Consider the following 20631-nt stretch of genomic DNA (forward strand, 5'->3'; position numbering starts at 1 on the left):
GGCCTTAGGCACCCTACTGTCCCCAAATAACAAATCCAAAAAATTAGGAGCATCATACCCGTACAGTGCCATAAAAGGGGACATTTGAATAGACATATGGAAAGAGGTATTATAGCAGTACTCCCCTAGATGTCGCCACTTCACCCAAGCCTTTTGCTCTCCTGCAATGTAGTTTCGAAGGTACCCCTCAACCCATTTGTTCACTATCTTTGTCTGCCCATCAATTTGGGGGTGGTAGCTGGTACTCAGAGTGAGCTCTGTTCCACATAACCTGAACAACTCCTGCCAAAAGTGGCTTATAAATCTGTTGTCTCTATCACTGTCTATGCTCCGTGGTATCCCAAGTAGTCTGAATACCTCTCGAAAAAATAGTTTTGTTGTTTGTGCTGCTGAATATGTAGACGAAATTGCAAAGAAATGTGCAAATTTCGTAAATCTATCTACCACAACAAAGATACAATCCCGACCCTGTGCCTTGGGGAGGCCTGTGATAAAATCCATGGAAATGCTATCCCACTTCTTCTCTGGTATGGGTAGGGGCTGTAGTAAACCACCCGGAAAAGAATGTTCCTGTTTGTTCTGCTGACACACAGGGCATTCCCTAACAAACTGAAGCACCTCTGATTTGAGTCCTTTCCAAGTGAAGTGCTCTCTCACATGTCGATATGTCTTAAAGAATCTGGGATGTCCTGCCATTGGTGAATCATGAAATACCCTCAAAATCTTCTGCTTCATAGCAGACCTGTGTACTAAATAAATCCTTTCCTTGTAGATGATCAGATCATTTACAATAGTGTATCGACTATCTTGAATAGCTCCGTCAATAATGCTAGATGCCCAACTATCCTTAGCATATTCTTGCAAGATCATCTCTCTCCAATCATCCATGACTATCCCAACAACAAGAAAAGGAGGCCTTCTAGATAAAGCATCTGCAACAATATTTTTCTTCCCTTTGACATAGGCTATGTCAAAATCATAGGCCTGTAATTTACTCACCCATTTCTGTTGCCTGTCATTAAGGTCCTTCTATCCAATGAAATGTTTCAAGCTATTATGATCTATTTTTACTATGAATCGGCTTCCCACTAAGTACTGCCTAAACTTAGCTAGCGCGTACATGATTGCTACTATCTCTTTGTCGTAGATGCTATAGGTTCTCTCCACACCTCATAATTTTGTACTCTCATATGCGATGGGATGTTTTTCTTGCATGAGAACAACTCCTATGCCCTCTCTCAAGGCATCACACTGCAGCTCAAAAGGCCTGGTAAAATCTGGAATGGCTAAAATAGGACCTATACTCATCAGCTCCTTAAACCTGTCAAAACAATCCTGAGCCCTCTCTGACCACTTGAAACTATCTTTTTGTGTCAAATCTGTAAGTGGTGCTGCTATCTGTGAAAATCCCTTCACAAATTTGCGATAGAACCCACAAAGCCCGAGAAATCCCTTGAGTTGTGAATTGTTCCTCGGTGGTGGCCAATCCAGAATGGCCCTGATCTTGTTTGGGTCAACCTGAACACTTCCTGCACTAATAATATGCCCTAGATAGAGAAACTCTATCATCCCAAACTCACATTTACTCATCTTGGCATATAATGACTCCCTCTCTAGAATACTGAGCACTGTATCAATATGCTTCAAATGTTCCTCCCAAGTATGGCTGTATATCAGTATATCATCAAAAAATATCAACACAAACTTCCTCAACTGATCTCTGAACACTCTATTCATACAAGACTGGAAAGTGGCAGGGGCATTTGTCAACCCAAAGGGCATGACTAAGAACTCAAAATGTCCATAGTGGCATCTAAAAGCTGTCTTCTCCACATCCACCTCTCTAACCCGTATCTGATGGTAGCTGGATCTCAAATCAATCTTGGAGAAGTAGCATGCACCATGAAATTCATCAATAAGCCCACCGATGCACAGGATAGGGTATCGGTTCTTGATTGTCTTCTTGTTTAGCTCCCTATAATCAATGCACATCCTCATTGTACCATCCTTCTTCTTCACCAATACTACTGAAGAAGTGAAAGGACTTTTTCTTGGCTGTATGTGCCCCATGTCAATCAACTCCTTAATTGCCTTTTCTATTTCATCCTTATATCTCTTCGAATGGCGGCAAGGTGTGATGATAACTGGCTTAGCCCCTTCCTCTAATTCAATAACATGCTCGATTCCCCTATCCGAGCATCTCCCTGGAGGTATCTCACCAAACACCTTAGTATGTTTGGTTATTATTTTTTGTACATCAGGTGGATACTCTAGTTTATGCTGCTCTGTCATCTCAGTCATTACTCTAAACTCTGCTGCCCACTACACCTGATCATGTCTAAAGAAACTCTGCATCCGCTTGAGTGACACCACTCGAAGTCTCCCATCTGAAAAACCTCTGAGCACTATCTTCTTACCATTTTCCTCAAACCTCATTTCCATTTTCTCAAGGTTAAATGTAAACTCTACCTGAGACTTCATCCAGTTCATCCCAAGCACCATATCCTGATCAGCAATGTTGACCACAAAGAAATCTCCTGTCATGTCATAATCTCCCAAACGAAGCTGCAAGTTGGAGATTTTCTTGGTACATTCAATTTTGAAGCCATCGGCAACCATCACCTTAAATCCCCTATGCTCCTCTATATGTAGCCCTCTGCGTCTCACAAACTTCTCATCAATGAAGTTATGTGTCACCCCTGTATCAATGAGTGCCACAACTCTATGTCCATCCAAGGTTCCCCTAACTCTGAAAGTGATGGTCTCCTGTATACTTGACAACTAAGCTATCACGCTATCACCGCGTGCTTCCTCCTGTGAAGAACTATCATCATCTCCATCTGATTCGGATGACTACTCGGAATCTCCATCTACTGACTCTTCGACTGAAAAGTACTCCATGTGCTTAGCTTTTGCTTTCAATGGACACTTATGTGACAAATCCCAAGGCTCCCTGCAATGAAAACAAAGCTTCTTCTTCCTGAGATCATTAAGTGTCTCATTGTCCAACCTCTTACTTTCCTCCTTAGTTGGCTGAACCTCTTTATGAAAAGGTTTCCTGTCCTTATCTTTCCTTGAAGGGAAACTCTTTGCCTAGAATTTATTTTTTGAAGATGAAGAGGAATCCATGTCATGAGCTTTCTTAATGGCTTCCTGCAAAGTGGGAGGGTTGAGAGCTTTAATCCACCCTCTCAACGGATCAGCTAACCCATCCATAAATAGAACTAGTATCCTCCATTCAGATACATCTGTTACTAACACTGCAAGTTTCTGAAACTTTGAAATGTATGTTTCCAATGATCCCCACTATTTAAGCTGAGCTAACTCCTTGAAATGGAGTTCTAGATCCTTCCTATCAAAACATTCAATCAGCCTCTCTGTAAACTCCACATATGAGGTAATGTGTGCATGTCCCATAGTGACCATACCATGATGCCAACACTCATGTGCTAACCCATCCAGATGAATTGTTGCATACTTAATAGCTTCTTCCTCGATTACATAGGGTTCAATTGAAAGTATGTTTCAAGCTTTTGAACCCAAGCTCTTGCTGTAGACTTTCCTGAGCCATCATAATATGGTAACTCAAGTCTCCCTACTTTCTTCCGTAGCTCATAGCTCTGGTTCCTATCATGTCCATGTGGCATATGTTTCATCCGCACATCCATATAATCCCAAAAGGTAATTGCAGCAGTAAAATTTGGCCCTCTGGCTTCCCAATCTCTCCTCAACTGGTCTTGTATATCAGTAATCTGGGGCTCTGGTATGAGCTACTCTGGAGCTCTAGGAGGAAATGTAGGAATCATGGGCCTTGAACTCACTGTCCTAGCTCGCTGGGGTGCATGACCAAAATTGTTCCCAACTTGTTCATCTCCATTATATGTCCCATCCTGATCATTTCCATTCTGATTGTTACCATTCTGATTATTTCTTCCACCCATGTTAGCATTCAACCCCATTTGATGAGCCATCATCTGCATCATAAGATCCAATCTCTGATTCTGTTCCTGTGCCCTTTGTTCTACTACTCGCTGACCCTGTACCAAGGTCTCTAATAACTATAAGAATCTTTCCTCTCCAGGCTCTGGACCGGCATTCCTGCCTCCACCTAATCTTGTATTGATGTCATCTCGGTCACCCATATTGCTATCTTGATCAAAGAATACCTCCGCTGTGTCTGTATGACTGGATTCTATACCCCCCTGTACGGATGAACTAGACTGTTTGCTTTGCAGGTTTGAACTCCTACTTTGTCTTGCTCTGGTATTGCGGAAATTATAAGGCCCCTGTCGCATGCTCAAACATAAATTCTCTGATTTTAGTGTTTTGACATTTCATCAAACACTTTCCCCTCTATCCGCCAGTTCCAAATTTCCTATAAGACCTCCACAGGATGGCAGGACTTATAGCTCTGATACCACTGTAATATCCTCCCCTGATTTGAACTTTGACTTGTAGAAATTTAACTTAAGGAATATTGTCAAACACTTTGTATGCAAACTCATAAAGCTAATTTCCTCAATAAATTGCTTTCCAATGAGTAGATTTATGAACAACTATGAAGTGACATTAAAATGCATAATACACATCATAACATTTTCACAAACACTTGGCACACATTCAATAGTATATGAAAAATCTGGAAACTCTTTCAATCTGCTAATAAAGGGTGATTTTTAAATGTAGATGTGCACTTACAGCTGCCTTAAAGGCTGCAACAACTATTCAAACTTGTATTCAACAATTATTATGCAAAATATCAAAATTTGACAGAAGAAACTTGGAATTAGTTGCCATAGTATTTTGCAAATGTAGTCGGCCAGCCCTCCAAACTTCTAATCAGCCAAAAAAACAAGTAAACTTGATACCAACACTGTTCACGCCGTACTGTAGCAAAATACTATTCATGCCGACTGTAGAAAAATACTGTTCATGCGGCAATATAGCAATAACTAACTTCAGATCTGCACCTCAAACCCTTGTAAATTTCTTTATATAAACGCCCCAAATGAAACCCAGTGTGTTTCCTGAAGTGAAAACACCCTTGATCCTCCTGACTGTGTCTTCCAACAGCAAAGAGAATGCTAGCAAAGAGGGATTCCATCCTCCAAGCCCGATAATCAGATATCCAGCAACATAACATTAATCTTCATCCAAGCATACAAAAAAAAAAGCTCTTCCATTTCTTTTATAGTGTTCTCACAAGAGCTCAATCCTTCATTTTCTCAATGTGGGATAAAACATAACTCCCTTTATGTACCTTATGTCTCCAATGTGTTATAAAAATAAAGGGAACTCTTTTAATTTAAATATTTCCCACAAACTATAGTCTATGCATTAATAAAATTAAATATTTAAATTTAACTTTATAAAATGGCTTTATCAATGCATAACAAATCTTATCAATGATAAATAAGTCTTCCTATCAATTTTAAACAATTACCATCGACATACCACTGTGACTGAATGTCCGGCCATGTCCAAGATGACTTACTATAAATAGTAAGTATGCCCAAAGTTGCCTCAGAACCCCTCAAAAAGACCTGCAACTGAAACTGTCTAGGCCAAATGGCCTCTAAGCCCCTTTAATGTCCTAGTTAGCCTACTAGACTATGGTGAAATAGGCTATTGAAAACATCATGCTATGAATGCTAGAAAGGGGACATTACATTGGCTTATCATGGCTTATCTTTCCTATAGGAGCACTATCTAAATTCAAAAAGCTTGAGCTCTTTCTAAAAATTCAAAAAATAAAAAATGAGAAAAAAAATGAGAAAAAATGAAAATGTGCCTTGGTGAAAACAACTTCTTGTGGCACCTTGGTAGCAAAATTAAAGATAAATAAATCCATCCTATGGTGAAAACTACTTCTTGTGACACCTTGGATAATTACCATGATGAAAATCTGGCAAACAGGCATCATGCGTAGTTCTTCCACCATCCATCTATCCCCTCTTCTCTCTTTGATCTTGACAATGTTGAGCTATCTTTGCATATTGGTTATCTTATCCATGAGATTCTCTATTTGTGCTTTCTCATTCCCTCATAGCCTCCATCTTGAGCTTTATTTTTATTGCTCTATCCCATCACTATCCTATCTAGTTGACCCCTTGGTCTTGATCATAATAAATGAAACATGGTTCTCATAGGCCTCTTGACATGTCTGCTCTCTTAGATTGCACGCTTTCATGCTATCTTTCTCATTGGCTTCCATTGCTTATCCTACATGCTATCTTACTCATTGGCTTCCATCACTTATCTTATATGCTATCGCATTCTTTGGCTTCATCGCTTATCCTACATGCTATCTTGCTCATTACTTCCATTGCTTATCCAAAACATGCTTCATATGACTATTTCACCTCTTTCCCTAGCTTGGGTACTCTTGAGGAGTCAGTTCTTGAGGATCACTTTCACTTGCTTCATACTCCTTTCTTATCCATCTTTATCTATCCACCAACTTTCTACTCCATCATGTCCTACACCTTGCTAGACATTGGGAGAAAATAATGTGATCTTGCTTAAGAACTAGTAATCTCTAAATTATTCTAAAAAATCCAAAAAATCATATATGATCCTGAAAAAAAATCCTAAAAAATTCAAAAAACTCCTGATAAAAATCTGTCAAGTGGTGAAAACCTAGAAACAAGCACTACTTGAGACCCTTGCACCTATGTCTATATGTCTCAATCATCCACTTCACTACACATTTCCTGGCTTGGAATTGTTTCTTTTCCTTGTCTCGGGGGCATAGCTACTTAGCCTTTTGAGGTATTCTTGTGCATTAGGGTTTTTTTGACAACTCACAAAACTATGTTTCTCAACACTACCCCCACCCACTTTGACATCAAGTGTTTCTCAACACTTTTCAGATAGTTTACCTATAGTCTTCGATGTCGCAATATTTCTCACTATCAGAATCAAGTCTTGAAGAAATGGCCAAGTGACTTACACACACGCACTTTAACACTTAAACAATTAAGCTATGTTGATCTTTATCTACTTTGTGTGTTTTCTATGATGATTTCTTTGCCATGTGTTCCCTCCCTAATAGTCTTTCGAGGATGTTGTTGACTAGAAGAATGGGGGCATGGGACATACTTTCTTGATTTTTTCTTGTGGGTATACTTTGTTTGTCTATAGTGTTGTAAGCATTTATGCTTGTCTTATCCAACATGTTGACTTACAAATGTATCATCCTTGACTGTTTTGCAAGACCACACTTGGGGGTTATTTTGGTGCTTATGCCTTGATACAGGTTAATCTTGCTAAATTAAACTTAGGGAATCTAATCACATAGTTATCTTGACTTACATGTCTCTGATTCTTAGATTGGATTTTCACATACCTATCTAATATCGATCATATTCATATCCTCATAGTTATACTAGTGATGGTTGTATGATCTCATGATGTCCCTAATAAATGCTCAATGATGAAATTAAGAGTCTAAATGTTATGTGCTTCTTGCTGGTAAACCACTTTTCATATTAGATTGCATTTTAGGTTCATTTTCTAGCTTAGTCTTGCATTCTTGCATATGGGGCGAGCTCTCTCTTCATCTTTTTGTGGACATATCAGCTAACTCCTTTCATATATTTCTTTATTTTCTTCTTGTTCATGTATTTTCACCTTCTTAATCTTTCACTTCATCTCTTTTCTATCTTATCATCACATTATATAAATTTTTGACCTCTTAAATAATTTCAATGTCCTAGATTCATTTTCGAGATCGAAATCCAAATTTGAGTTCATCTTGATGGTCAAAATTGCATTTTAAAATTTTACCTTCTTCTGAGCAGTTAGCTGACCATTTGAGGTCTAATCTTTGAATTATCGCTGGGGCATCTTCATTTCTTCATGTCTTCTTCATTTCTATGCTTCATATCTACTTCTATTCACCTTTTCACATCTAAATCCTCTTTCTACTTGATTTGACCTAATTTTTATGATTTATCTTTCAAGGTCAACTCTAATCAAAATGGGGCATTTTATCCATTTCTTATAGTCATTCTTGGGTTCTAATCATCTATCTATCATCTTGGACATTTATATATTCTCAATTTTCTCATATCTAGCTTGTTTCTATGTCCCCTTACCTCATTTTGATTTCGATCCCGAGGGGGCAGAAATACTCTATTGTTGATTGTTCCAGCTATCTACTTCTTTGGAGCATTTGTTTGATCTTTTCACTTGCTCTTGATCTATCTACTTTACTAGGTGTTAGCATTCTTCTTGAATTCTGACATCATCTTTTCCTAGTGTTCAGTACTACCACTATCAGGCTGTACATTTAGGACTTGCTATCTTTTTCTACATTTCGTTCTTCAAAATCAGATATCTATATCTATCACCGCCTACTTCGCTTTCTATTTTCTTTGACATAATGTGTTCCTATATCAATCACACATTAATCAAAGAGGGGCAAATGTAATCACCTAAAAATGATCATCTAGACTATTAGCCCCCTTTTCAACATTTTGGCTAAATTAATTTAATCATTTACCTAGGCCAAATTGCTAATAATAAATTTATTTGATTATAACCTATAGTTTGACTATGCTATCCTAAGTTCATTATTTGATTAAAAGAACATGTCCCCTTTTAATTAAATAAAACACCCCATTCTTCTAACCCACTTAAAGTGCACACATAAAGTCCTTTTTCTATTTTACTTTTAAAAAAAAGCTTGTGAGACTTTTGTCTTATATGACAAGTCAACTTATATTCTATTGGTTGACGTGTGTGTGCACATGGATCACTCCTCTTTTCAAATTCCAACGTTGATCATCCACCATCTTCATCTTGATCTCTACCATCCGTACGACTTTAAAAGGGAGAGAGCTTTCCCCCTCAAACGATCGATCCTCATTTTGAATATTGTTATGCTGCAAGTTTTCTAATAAGTTTATTTGAAGCTTTGTGGAGAACTTCTATTTCTTGTCTACATTCTCTCATACCATAGCATTTTAGCTTAGATTCATGTTGCATGTTAGTTTAGCTTCTGTTTTGCAATAATCTATCTCACATAGCTTAATATTTGGATTGTAACGCTCTCATCCATGCTTAGAATAGCTACACTTTTCATATTCATTCTAGCTTGATCTTTTTTTGCATTGCATCCTTGAGGAACTCCTAAGGACATTTGCATTCTCGCATCTTGTCTTTGGAACCTCCCATTGCATGGTTTACTAGCAAGAAGAGTATCTCTAAGGCTCATTTGAGAGCCTTCTTATTCTTGAAATACACTCTCTTGCACTTCGTGGATAGGGAGCTCTAAGCCGACATCCAAGCATTCCAAACTCATGGAATCATTTGGATATAAGGGTTTAGAGTGAGACGCTTTCAAGTGTACACTAAGTAGATAGAGTATATTGATGCCAAGTTATATAGAATGTGTTGAATAAAGTTAAGACCAAGCTAGAACAATACAAGCAATGACGACTAAGCATCAAAGATAGTATGTGTTGAGCAAAATAGAATTGACATTAAAGTCATAAATGATATAAACTTTGAGGTAAACCATTTCAAGATGACATGGACATGACATTTTATAATTGTTGAGTTTGTTACATGTTTTGACATGGATCACCAATCCCTATGAAGAATGAACAACCAATCAGATGAAGAGGAAAAAGGGAAGCTTCTAGAAAACTCTTTAAAAGTCTTTAAATAGAAAGATCCAAACCTATTTTAATATACAAGTAAGAAGCTCAATATCACAAAAGAGATTGAAAAGTGTGCAAATGTGTGAAGGAAGTGAAGGAGTTAAGCTTTGGATGTTTCATGTTTTAGAGAGTAAAGAAAACAATGTATAGAGACCTTATGAAGTAGTGAAGTATTGAGTAAATATACATCAAATCAAAGATCGGATCAAAATTGAAGAGAGGAGATCTATAATCAACAATTATAGTGCATACCGAAGGACTAGGTATGAAGACATTTCTAATAGATTGAATCAAGGATAATCTCTTAAAAGAGTTGTTTAAATAGACATTTCTAAATCTCTTAACTGAGTCCTTACTTTATTGCAAGTGTAAAATCCTCTCACAAGGTAAGACCTAACAGTCTTAACATCCTTTAACAAGATAGACCCCTCACAGTGTAGATCATTAGAAATTATCAACATTGTAACCCTAATAGGTTAACTTTGATACTATAGTAGTGAAGATTTTTGGGTGTCATCCCCACCCCAATTTTAGCTTCACTATGGAGGGTTTCTAGGTAACCAAATTCTTTGTGTTATGTGTTTACATTTAATGCATGTGATTCAAAGTTAGGTCTAGATGTTACAACATTTGATTTTACAAGTTATTTTATGCATGAATTAGATATGAGATGGAAAATGTGTTGAATACAATAAAGTTTTTTTAAGGGATAATTTTTTTATAGATCCTAATTCGTCGCCCCCCACCCTACACTCCTCTCAGTATCTTGTTTCTCAATTAAGACTTCCTATTAGAATATATAGTCCACCAATATAACTAAGAGTTGGGGGGAGTGAATCAGTTATCCAACTAATATCACAATTATCAATATTAATTAAATTTAACCATATGAACAATATAGTCTTAAACCACAACAAGATACTAGAGCACAAAAACACCATATTTGTTAACTAGGGAAACCCTTGATTAGAGGGAAAACCCTGGTGGGGATGGTACTCACAAAATGATGTACTAATATAAATATTCCTTGTTAGATAATAGATCTTGTTAGGATTCTATTATAACATTTAGTACATATCAGTCCTTGTTAGGAGGCTTTGAATCCTTGTTAGGAGTTGTGCCAACCCTATTACAAGTTGTAGAAGATAAATAGACCCATTGTCCAAATAGATTCAGGGGCAAGACTAATGAAATCTCTATATTATTCCTTGCATAATAATAGAAATGAATAGTACTACTCCTTCCTCTTTCTTTGTCCTATCAACTAGGTTTTTTCTCCTTTTGATCTTGTAACCAGATCACAAATCTAGCATCCAATAATCCCTTAGATCACTTACTCATATTTACCAAACACTCTGTTGATTACTTCACATAGAACACATATTACAAATAATGAAATCATTTTTCCTTTATATAGTATCTTCAAAATAATTCCTTGATTTGACCTTGAGACTTTCCTAATTAATTATAATAAGATAAAAAATTAATTCACAATTACAATAAAACTGTCAGCTTACTGTCTATACAAATTCTCACATATTTGACACTAAGGCTTGTGCATTCACTTACATCATCATCAGGCTGTCACATCTCACTGACTGACCACATAACTCTAGATTATATCTCTATTAGAAGATATATTACAAACACCAAAAATAGCTTCTTAGCTATGATGTCTTTGTACTGCTCTCTATAAATTAGGCATTCTTCCATATGTCTTTGACTTATTTACTATACATTGAATGTTAACAATAGAATATAGTATAGAACATGTCCATGATTGCGCATCATTAGAAAATCAATACATTATTCATATAACTAAGATCTATGTCTTCTACTCTATCAGCCTTCACATACTTATTGCTATGTTGACATCAATGACAAACATGGTCATGAATGCAACATGCCAATACTCTCCAATGTTTAGGATACTCTACCAAAGGAATACCATCAACATTCATGCTAACAATCTCTCCCTTTGTTAGTGATGGTAACATAGATGAAAAAAATCTAAGTTCCAAGAATACCAAATAGTACTCTATTGTTGATGTTGATGTTCCCATCTTCTCAAATCCTCTTCATTAATCAATTATGAAAATCTTTGAAACAATGTTCTATTCAATATCTTCTAGATTGACATCATGAGTTGTTCATTAAAAAACTTCTTATTCTTTAGGATTGGTAACAGTTGCTCACATTAAATAACTCTCAACTTCTCCCCATACATCAGAACTCTTTGTAAGGTTCCATAATAGATCAAGATAATCACACTAACATTCCTATAAAAAAGATATTCTATCCATTCTGAGAACTATCTATTCTACTATGGAAATACATTTTGAATTGTCAACCCAGGGACATATGACCTAAAATGGGTCAGCAAAATATGTGCACCAAGTTCCTTTAGGAGTCTTAACACCTATGTTGTAGGAAAGCAAAATGCATGAAAGGAATATATGCTATTGATAGAGAACAATAAACATACTTGGATTATCAACAGACAATTGTAGAAAATACTAAAAAGGGAATTCTAAACTAGTTAACAGTTCAAACATCAACTATGATAGTTTTCCACTTTCATAGTAACTATGCTTCAAGAAAAATATAGTAATTCTATCTTAAACAAGAAATTGCAAGAAATGAATCTACTCTACCTAAATCTATTCCACCTCTCAAGTGGGCCCCCTTGGTTGGATTCAATTAACTAAGAGCACAATAGGTAATCCAAAATCACTTTCTCATTAGAATTCTTCTTTTGTTACATGACTGAACAATTTGTGAAGAACAAAGAAAACAACTTCAGAATCTTCCAATCCCCCTAAACTAACTCTAACTCCCCACATATATAGAGGATTGGAACTTATTACAAAACATAACATAAAACTCATGAGTAAACATCGTTAGTAGAAAAAGGGATCGATGTCAACCATGACTTTTAGAACATTGATTGAGTAATAGAATATTGGTCCACAGATAATGTAACAAGTTAGCTTTTTAAAGTAACTCCTTTTGTAGACACGACTTATCATCCAAAACTGACCCGCGCTTCTAATGCTATGACCGGTCTTCATTACTTCTTCTTTAATGCAATGCTTGTCACTCTTCGTGTCACTTCCTCATTTCTTGAAAATTAGAAACATTTGAACACATGCAACAACATTTCTACCCTTATCCAAATATTAAAACATAGCTTAAAACATTTATATGAAATATTGCACTTTATATATAATATTAAGCAACGTACATCATATCCACTATTCATAAGTTTAATAGGTTCTAGCTGCATTCAACATAAGTTCATAAGACATTTAAAACAAGTATTTTGGAAATTTTTTTCTCATGGCTCAAAGAGTAAGTTCAAACTATATAAAAACTATATCAAATTTGAGACATTAATATGCCTCATCATTTTTCCCCCACTAGGTAGATGCTTGTCCTCAAGAATTGTACTTCTTCATCATTGCTCTAAAATCTCCCACTATTGTCTTCCCCTATTTTCCACTTCTAAAGGTGTAGAAATATCCTCTAGTTTGTCTCCAATGCTCATCCAAATATTCTTCAACTAATGGATCTAACTTGGTAGCATTGCTTTCATACAAGGGCCAAATATGGGTAGGAGGTTGGAAGGTTAGTGGCATCCATAACTCTTACCTAATCCACCTTCCCAATTGCTTGTATTTAGGCACTCTATTCATTGTTGCCTCAAAATTAATAGGGCTATTTAGTTTAGCCTTCCTAAAAGATTTTGGTAGTCAGCTCCACCTATTTCTAAGCCTTGCAATTGCTCTCTGTTGTGTAAAATTAGGAAGTGTCTGATATTCTCTGTAAACTTTTTCCCTTTCTTCCAACATATTCTCTCTAATTTTCAATTTGGGCCTTCCACAAGTTAATTTGAACCAATCCCTCAGGAGGTCATAAGGCTTATGGGATTTAGCCCAGAATGGCAGTGGCTCAAATTTTTCAAGGTCTCTATAAGTATCCAACTGTCTATCATAATTGGTTTCATTGTGTATGCATGACTTTAGAACTCTTAAGTGAACATCCCCTATGTAGAGCAAGCGATTCCACTCTGTTTCTTGTGGGATTATGAAATTATGTAGATAGAGCTCACACAACAAGTTCTTTTGCATTGATGGCACTATTTGATACACATTATAAAAATCTCGAGCATTCTTAAATTCACAATCAATGTTTCTTATTGTCATCATTATTTGGAACAACGAGAACTATTCTTTTAAACACATAGCATACACCCTTGGGGGTGGTCTACAGGCTATAGCTTGATCAGCTAGCTTCAAAGTCTTGCTCATTTGTTGCTTCTACTTTTCTAATTGTTCCTTTAATGATTCACTTTATTCGTGTCTGTCAAATATTGCCTTTTGCATCTGATCTCTCTCTTGCTTCCACAAGACATTCTAAAAAATAAAATTATTGTATAGACCAAACAATATTGATTGAATTATTGATGACGAAAATTTTCAAGTATCAGATTTCATCTTTTGTTCTTTGGCAAATTGTTGGAAATGCTAGGTGTACCAAGAAGATTTATAAGGTATAAGGGAGGCATTGGAATATTTAGATACTGATGGAATGATAGGTTGCTCATTGTTGGGTTCTTTTTTTGGAACAACAGTAGGATTTCATTTGCACATTTCTAGATTTTTTTGTGGTGTCTTCTTGATAGACTCAACTTCATGTGTTTCTATGTTTTGGGGTTCTTCTTGCATAGGAGAATTATCCAAGACATTTTCAACTACTAACTCTATTTGAGATTTTGAAGCTGGGGCATTTGGTTTTCCAATAGAAGCTAGAGGTACTTGACCTCGCATGCTTCTATGTACATGAACTTCTTTAGCTTCAACCACTTTACGGGTCCATTTTGGCATGGGCATGACTGGAGTAGATGTTGCAGGATCAGTTACTACAAGAACATACCTCTTTCTTTTTGTCACCTTAACATAGGGAATTTACACTTCCCTTTCAAGGTTAGGGCTAACCTTATTCTTGCCTTTACCCCTAGAAGAGCTTGACATATCATCCTCTAAATTAGGCTTAGCAGACTTATTAGGAGAGGGTTCTTTTTCCTTCTAAGCTAGATTTTGAATTGGCTCTGTGGTTTCTTCCTCATTTTTGAAGTTTTGAGGTGCAAGGTTAACTTGCGATTGTAAGGTTTTCGATTCAAAAAATTATACCTATGAAATAGGGGAAGAATCCCTAAGAGATTGTTCAACTAGAAGTTTAATAAGGGCATGACAAGAAACAAAATTTGGCTTTCCTTTTTGGGTTTCCTTAGCACTAATACATAACATATTGTAAAGAAAGTTGGGAATATTAACTTGCATGTTATGCCTTATGCAACTAAGAAATTTAAAATGATGAGCATGTAAGTTTGAAAACCTACCTTCACAGGTTAAATATCTGATAATTTGGGTTGATAGCTCTAGATATGGAGGTGGAAGAGAAAGTCTCTTACATCCTTGTTTTGTAATGTCTAGTTGAGAGTCACCTTGCTAAGTGAACTATGCCCTTGAAGATCTAGCATCATGCTCATTTGGATAATATTCCCCAATTGCTGGTAACCCGGTGACCTTTTTTGTCCCTTCCTTGGAAGCAACCACTCTTAATCCCCAAACTAAGGATTCTCCTTCATCAAATATTGTCATCAACTCCATTGCCACTTCTTCAGTAAATTATGTTAATTGTAAGAAATAATTGAGCCATCCACAAGCATGGAACCACCGAACTGCTTCAATATCTATGAGTAAAATATTATGAGCGACTGGATCATACCTCTTTAGCTATCCTCCCATATTCAAAATGTTTGGTTTCTACTCTTGCTACTATGACAAAAAAATTTCCTTCTTACCTTTGCAAATTTTCTTCTACTCTGAGCTTCAAAACTAATTAAAAATATTATATGTTGTTACCATTTTTCATAATCAAGACCCCTTTGTTTCTGACATGTAGAATAATGATGCATTAATGATGGAATACATTAAGTCTTTAAGTTTGAATGTTCCCATAATAGCTCTTAGTCCTTTCAATCATGCCAAGTACAAGAGATCTTTTCTCAAAAATTGCAGCAAAAGGTACGATGGATACAAAAACATTTTAAAAATTAATGAAATGAAAACTATCATATTACCACCAAAGTACATTCTTTAATATAGACACAACTAGGATAATGTGGTGTAGAAATTTGGAAATTGCTACACTTTCCGAGCCCCCACTAAAATTTGACAAGTGTCTGCACTTTTTAATTTTGGCATGGGAAGGAGAAACCGGCCTAAGTCTTATATGATATATAATGTAGTATTAGATATAAATATTGAAACCTATATTATAAAAATGAATAAAGAGGAAAATAAATTATTGTACCTGTAAATTTTTTATTGTACATTCGAATGAAGTTGATGAGGTAGAAAAGGCTAGTGATCACAAAAAGTGCTAATGGTTTTGTTTATTGAAAGCAAGAAAAATAGAGTGTGGGTGACATGGAATATGGAATGTGTGTGGATGGTAAAGAGAAATGAGATGGGTTGATATGGAGAATGAGAAAAATGAATGGAAGAATGGGGAATCATATTGAAATGAGGTTTTATTATGAAGGTTTCTATAAATCTTTCATTGCAAGGCTATAAGAAGAAGATTTTCATCTTCTACTATAGGAACTATGTTCAGAAGAGTTGGTGCACTGGTTGGTTGAAATTTTTGTAGGAACTCTACTTTGCTTTGTGGCTTATGGTAGACACGTAGCCTATGGCCATTTACAAATTAAACTAAATAGGATCAATGGTTATGAGTTACACTATGCCATTATCAAATACATGTTGAATCTGATAAGGCCCTAACCAACAAGTCTGTAATTTCCCTGGATTCTCGTTGAAACAAGGATCATAGAGGAGGGCCCAATATCTTGCTTGGAATCTTTTATTTTTGATATGTGCATCATGCCACTACTTTCACTACTATTGAATAATTTATGTTCTTTCTATAGCTCTCCTTCACATTTCATCCAACGAATTCAAGTGGAGGAGTCTTGCTTGTTGTGTTGTAGGAAGATTGATGTTCAATTCTAAAGTAGTGCCCAGTGTCTTGTGTTCAAATTCAATGGGTAACATTGTTTCTTTACCACAAACAATCTCAAATGGAGTAAATCTAGTTGTTGTCTTCCATGTAGTTTGGTATGCCCAAAGAGCTTCAGTTAATCTGCTTGCCCAATCCTTCTTGTGTATGTGTAGTATTTTTGTTAGAATGGCTCCAAGTTCTCTATTGGTAACCTCTACTTGCCCATTTTCTTGAAGGTGATAAGGACTAGATTTACGGTGCTTTATGTTGTACTCCTTCATAACCTTAGTGATCAAGTTTGATGTAAATTGAGCTCCTTGATTTGTGACAATTTCTCTGGGCACTCCATAAAGGGTGAATATTTCTTCATACAAGAACTTAGATACTTTCTCATCTCTGGCATTTTTCATTGCTCTAGCTTCCATCCATTTAGTTATATAATCCATACATACTAAGATGTAGGATTTTTCACTTGATGGTGGGTCAATTGGACCTATGAAATCCATTCCCCATTTTTCAAAAGGTGTGACCACAACCTGTGAAGTGAGTGGCATCTCATTAGTTTTGGTTGTTTGGACCATCCTTTGGCATTTGTCACACTTAGTTGTATATGTCATTGCATCCTTATGTAGGGTTGGCCAATAGTATCTTGTTGTAAGTATCTTCAGTATTGTTCTTTTTCTTACAAAATGGCCTCTGCATGGTTCATCATGACAAGCATGCAGTATATCATAGGTCTCATCTTCCCTGACACACCTCCTCGTGACTTGATCTAGCCCTACATAGAAGAGATTGTTATCTATCCAAGAATATTGAAAACTTTTCTCTACTAACTTTCTCTTTTCTTTATAAGATAAGTGTGGGGGTAGTCTATTTGCAGCAAGATAATTTGCAATGTCTGCATACCATAGTGTATGGATTGCTATATGGAACAAGTGCTCATCTGGAAAGGTGTCTTCAATTGGAGTTGAATCTTCATCAACAATGGTCAATCTGGACAAATAATCTGCAACTAGGTTAGATTTGCCTGGCTTATCAATAATGGTAATATCAAATTCTTGCAACAAAAAGAGCCATCTTTTCAATCTACCAGTGACAACTAGTTTTTTCATTAAATACCTTATAGCTAAATGATCATAATGAACAAAAATAGGATATCCAGTCACATAGTGTTTGAATTTATTTAATGCATAGACTATGGCTAAAAGTTCTTTTTTCTTTTATTATATAATTTAGCTTGGATCCATGAAGGATTTTACTACTATAGTAGATGGCATTCTCAAGATTAGTAGGCTTTTGTCCTAATATAGCTCCAATGGCATAGTATGATGCATCAATATGAATATGAAATGGAATTGACCAATCTGGTCCTTGTAAAATTGATGCCATGGTGAGAAGTTTCTTAAGCTACAGGAAGGCTTCGTTGCACTCAGGTGTCCAAATAAATTTAGCATCCTTAGTCAACAATGTGTACAAAGGACTAGCTATTTGACTAAAATCTTTTATGATACACCTATAATAGCTAGCATGACCTAGAAAAGATCTTACATCCTTTGATTTTGTAGGTATAGGCAATGTTAGAATTACCTCTATCTTAGCTGGATCCACTTGTATTCTTGCAGTTGATATGAAATGACCAAGCACGACTCCTTCCTACATGAGCATGAAACATTTCTCACTATTGAGGAATAGATTATGTTCTTTGCGTTGGACATGAACCTTTTCAAGATTCATCATGGCTTCTTCAAAGGTGACTCCAAATTTGTGAAATCATCCATATATATTTCCATACAATCATATAAGATATCAACAAAAATGTTGATGATAGCTCATTGGAATGTTGCAAGAGCATTACACAGGCTAAATGGCAAGAAAAAATATGCAAAAGTACCCTATGGACATGTAAATGTGGTTTTTTCTTGGTCTTTAGGAGCAATACTTATTTGATTATAACCACTATACCCATTTAGAAAATAGAAATACTTCTTTCCAGCTAGAGTGTCCATAGCTTGATCTATGAATGGTAAAGGAAAGTGATCCTTTTTGGTTGCCTTATTCAATTCTTTGTAATCTACAAAAATCTAACATTTTACTCCTTTTTTTGGCACTATGAATAGGGGTGACACCCATCTACTATTAGATATAAGATAAATAAAACTAGGATCAAGAAATTTTTGCAATTTAGTTTTATCTATTTCTCTAAGAGCTAGATTAATCCTTCTCTGGGGTTGGCAAAGTAGCAGGCACCCTTCATTGATGTATATTCTAAGTACATAAGGTAGGACTCGATCCTTTCATATCTCTAGAGTCCCATGCAAAAGGTTTTTCATGTTTTTGAAGTAGCTCTGTTAACTGTCTCATCTGTGTGGAACATAATTTGGGATTGACGTGAAGATTATGAACTTTTGACAATTCAATAGTAGTGGTAGACTCAATCATATTAGCTTAAGAGATTGGGCTTCTATCTAATTCACATGGTAAGAGTTGATGAATAATGGCTGGTTATTTGATTAGAATACAATTCTCATTACATTCCTCATATGTGGTTAACTCTAACACAGAACTATCAGATACATCATTTTCTACCACACAAGTGTTAGTAAGAATACTCCAAATTATTGAATCTTCTTCATATAGTTTTAGGAAAGATTTTCTATGTAACATCATAAGTTGTGCTATAGAGTTTAGCTTTTCTTCTTCATCCCCTAAATATGGCCAGACATATGTGCTTAAATCTAGTTGTTGTTGTGCTGGAGGATATAAATCAAATTTCTTTGTTGCTTGACCATTGGATATGGTCATATTCCCTAACCTACAGCTTATATTTGCATCAGCTATAGCTAACCATGGTTGTCCTAGAATGACAGGGTAACTAGATAAATTGACTTTGGGAGATAGGATAATCAAGTCTATAGGGTACTCTAGAGAGTCTAGGGTTACAATTATGTTTTCTATCATCCCATCAGGAGTGACAGTAGAACTATCTGCAAGTTGCAAAATTGTTGGAATAGCCCTTAATCCTTCTATTTTCAACTTCTTCATAGTATCCTTGGTCATGACATTTATAGTGGCACCAAGATCAATTAAAGCATTTTTAATAGACTGATCATTTATAATCACATTCACAACTGGACTACCTAGATCAGAATATTTAGGAGTGATCAATTTTCCTAACATAATGTCAACCAATTATCCTACAACATGGATTGTAGTTGGGTCCTTTTTCTTCCTCCCAAGCTTCTTCGAGTAGACTTCTCTAATGGCTTTGCCGTAGATGAGAACATCTTTAATAGCTCAGAATAGGTTTATTTGGACATGCATATTTTTTAACTGATCGACAATATCGAAAGATTGTTCCTCTATTTGGACAAGTTTACTTTGTACAAGCTTTTCTAGAAAAGAAGGTTCAACCATTGGCTAGGTTTGAGCTGAACTAGTGACATTAGTTGGGTCAACCTCTTTAGAAACTAGGGGCTCTAATGATGTAGGAGTATCTGGTATTTTAGTTATAAGAGGCATTTTAGGGGTTGGTATGGTTGTACTAGATCTCAAATGTATATTTGCAACATTCAAAGCATAAATAGGATATTGTTGAGCATCAGCAGAGTAAATGAGTTGTTGTAACTATTGGTTATTCAAAATTTTCTAAGTTTTTGTAGGTAACTAGGTTTGCTTTTGAGGTCTAGGATTTGTAGGTGGTGGCATTATTGTAGGTTTTTAGACTAGGGGTGATAATTGTGGAGTACCAGTATTTTGGTTAGGCCACTGTTGAGGTCCTCTCCATTGATTTATAGACTGCTAATTCCCCTGCGGTGGTTGTCATTGGTTTTCCTGGTTCTACCATTGATTATTCTGTTGGTTTGGCCAAGAAGGTTGGGAATTCTAAGGCCATTGG

The sequence above is a fragment of the Cupressus sempervirens genome, chromosome 4, assembly GCF_028749045.1.
Source record: "Cupressus sempervirens isolate cs-2001-9-10 chromosome 4, ASM2874904v1, whole genome shotgun sequence".
NCBI lineage: Eukaryota > Viridiplantae > Streptophyta > Pinopsida > Cupressales > Cupressaceae > Cupressus > Cupressus sempervirens.